Source organism: Ambystoma mexicanum, chromosome 6q (genome assembly GCF_040938575.1).
Source record: "Ambystoma mexicanum isolate Mex_15411 chromosome 6q, UKY_AmexF1_1, whole genome shotgun sequence".
NCBI lineage: Eukaryota > Metazoa > Chordata > Amphibia > Caudata > Ambystomatidae > Ambystoma > Ambystoma mexicanum.
This window is the reverse complement of record NC_090937.1, coordinates 120709883-120713651: the sequence shown is the minus strand read 5'-3', so window position 1 is coordinate 120713651 and position 3769 is coordinate 120709883.

Below are 3769 nucleotides of genomic sequence, written 5' to 3'. Positions count from 1 at the left end.
ACTAAGTTCCACCCATCTGCCTGTCTGGTGTGATTCAAGAGTCTAACTGGTTAATCGATCTCCCTGTGGTTCCTGATTAAAGCAGCAGGTCTTCCTTGAATATGCTGAGATACCAGACTCTCTGGCTTCCGCAAACCACATTCTTTTATCTTATGAATGTGGACGTCCTAGTGGGGGTGGCCTACTGCAACAAAAGACCCAGACATGTCAGTTCACTGTCCTTGATACTGAGGATGGGATCTGGCTTCAGGTTGACAAAGTTACATATGAACGGTTGTTGTGTTTCCTGTCTCATTTGTTATCTTATGCAGCACAGCCCCTGGGGGCCTGTTTGAAGTAGCCTCTGTTGGTATGTTAGTCGCTGCCACTAGCTGCAAGGCCTAACAAAGGAGCAGGGCGGTTCCATGGAGCCATGTTCAGTTAATCAGGCTGCACATGGCAAGGGGGAGTTTTGTCCTCTCCCCCCTTCGGAAGGCAGCGTGCCCTCCTCTGCTGTCACATTGCAAATAAATATGGCAGGTTGGACTGTGCATGTAGGCTGTGTCCATGCCAGAGTACATGGGTCTATGCTTTTGCTGTGGTGTGAGTATAGAAAAATGTGTGTGGATTTACCCCACACATTTTCCTGAGATCGGTCTACCATCAGTCCATTTATTGAAACATTTCAAAAAAGCCCAGGCGCGCGCACGCCCATCATGAGGATGGTCGAATTCCTCACACTCCTTATGCCCCACTGTTGTGGAACTCCTTCCAGTGGCGCTGGAACTAGAAGTGCTGGGGGTGAGGTAGCAGAATAAAATGCTCCCTTTGAAACACATTTCAATTGTTTGTTTAAGCACAGAGAATTGAGAAGTGGCTGTAACAAGAAACAATGAATGGTATCTTCTGGCAAATAACTGTCACTTCGTTTTTATCTTTCAGCTCTCTCTTTGGTTTTTAAGCAAAATGAGGGCATTTGGGAACTTGATTCTAGGGCACTCTTGCAAGGCCCTGGGGAGGGTATGAAAAAGAGGCTGTTTCAACTGGTTCTTAATGCATGCTGTCTGGTACAACAAACACTGCCAAATGCAACCATCTGTTTTTATATTGAACATCTTTTCTTAATATGAAAATGTACTCTCTCTCTAGTTTTAAAATGTTACTTGACTGAATGGGTAAATACACTCTTTCTGCGTCTCAGCTGAGAGGGCAAGGACTGACAGAGCATTCAATCCATACTCACATTTTCTCATTCAGTGTGAGTCTATCATCTCTACTTAGAAAGGAAACGATGCATTTTATGTGATAACACATGCAATTTATAACAAGGCTCCTGAAATGTGTGTGGTACAATAACCACATTTTCAATAAGCATGCAATAATTCTTGATAGGGCCAGTCTGTCTGCAAGTGGTTAAACACTAAGTAAGATGAGCAGTGGCAGACTTTTTCACAACATCTGCATTTGTTTCGGGTGTCACCATTCAGCAATGTGTAGCTGAATTGCTGTACCTCTTAATGTAACAGTAAATGCACTTAACACAGCTGACTTAATGCCAGTCTGCCACCACTTATAGGCAGTCTCAGCAGTGAGTCCAAACAACGAATGAGTATAATGTTTGGTTTCTCTTCGTACACGCGTGGAGAAGTATGACACACATCGTAATGGATGGCAGAAAGTTGTTACTGCTCTGATATACTACAGGTTATAGTGCTTTCAAGCAGGCACTTATCCTGGCCTTTTCACTAGCCTATTCCTGTTTGAGCATTATCAGCCTTTTTATATGTATATGCATTGTCCTGTTTGGAACCCTGCTACTTCCATTTAGGACTTGGCCAGCCCTACGTCGGGTGCACCCTATGCGTCTCTGACACAGCCCCACCCAAATAATCCTTCCAGCAACATCAGCCCCTTAGTTAATATAGCCCAGTTGGTTAATGCACCTGTTGTATTGCTCTATGTTACAATCCTGTAACTGTAGCTTGGTGGACCTTTGTGCATGCTGCAACAACTGGTGTAACCTCAAGGTCACTGGTTAATCCCAGCTGAGCTAACATAGCCTTCTTCTCATACATGTGGCACTAAGTTCAGGGGTACTGCACAATTGCTCATCAGAGCTACTTCCTTTTGAAGTGTAGTATTAGTTAGTTTGGTTTTACATACACTCACTGGTGACTAACTAGCACTGTAATGCACTTTTCAAAACAGTGAGTTACTATATTTATAAATCATTTCCAAGGTGGAATGAGACAGCAAAGGGTTGCAGGCATCATCCGACTCGGGAAACATGCCCCATATATCTGTATTGTTGTATAGCTCTGTAAAGTGCTGCGTTGCTTCTTGAAGCTAGGTCTGTGCTCAAAAAATACGATAATATTAAGAGAGACCTGACTTGAACACAGAGAAATCCAATGTCTGGGAGAGCCCAGAATTGAATGTTGAGAAATCCAGGCTCTGTGAGAGGCATGAATTGCAAGCTGTGAAACCAAGATCTGCAGGGCACATGAATTGAATGCCGATAATCCCCAGGTCTGGAAGAGACCTGAAGGGAATGCTGCGAGGCCGAGGGAAAGCTGGAAAAGAGCAAAGTAGAAACCTAGGAGAGATCTTGCGAGTCGTTGTGAGAGCAGGGAGCCCGAATAAGTGTCTAGATTATGAAGCACTCCTGGAAGAGCTTGCCCAGGAGAACATTTCTGTGTTGTTGTGTGAGATTAGGGTGGACATTTGAGAACAGTATTTGTCAACTCTTTTGTTGGTCATTATTAAAATTAGGATTTGGAATTTACTGTTGACTTACTTTTTGGACATTACCTTGTCATCTAGGGTCTCCACTATGGAATAACGACTCTTGAGTGAGGTTCAGTTTAGAACTTTATTTCTCGGTGATTCATCTTTGGAGGTGTAGAACACCTGGAGAAAAGCCCCAGTTAGTTTTGTCTTATCCCTGACATTATTGTTTTTCTAGGAACATGTTTATCTGATAGAGCCTGTCCACTAGTTCTTGTAGGTTTTGGTCCAAACCTCTATCCTTGCAGACACTGAATAAAACCATATTTTGCGACACTGATTTCAAATGTGTTGTGTGCCAAAGCTCAGCCTTACCACAGTACTTCATGGAGGAGGAGGAGTATTAATGTGTGACAATGTGTGTACCTATGTTTGTCTGTGTTTGCATCATCCCTTTCACTCCTTCTTTTGTATATCAGTTTAGAATTCCAGCCTCTATGGCTTAGGCTTCCACTTCTGATCTCAACATGGTACATTTTTATTATTGTGGTCACACTTTTCAGAAGGGCTGCAATCTTTTATACGTCAATGAACCTTTAGTTTATTGATTATATATCCATCAACATTGTTACAGTAGAGTGCTCAAATGCAATACTTTTTACACCTGTACTCTATGGCGGGGGTGGAAGGGGTAGCTCAGGAGCACCATGTTTGTCTTGTAAGCAAGACAACGCAGAGAAAAAAAGGTTTGAGTTATGGTCTCGGCTTTGAGACTGGACTCCGGTATTAGCCTGTTATTAAAGATGACTTCATCAATTAATTAGCTGAATATTATATTGGATTACAGTACATTCACGTCTCAGTGGGACTAATATACATTTAATAGCAAAGTATTGCACTTCTCAACAAGGACTTTGCACAGTGCCTACTAGTATGCTTCACATGAGACCCTAAAGCCTATCAACATTGTTGCTAGCTGTATAATGGACAGTACTGGCAGTTGCAGTATTGCAGTTATACTTTACATTTTAATGTACCAGGACATATCAATAGGGTTGTGGTA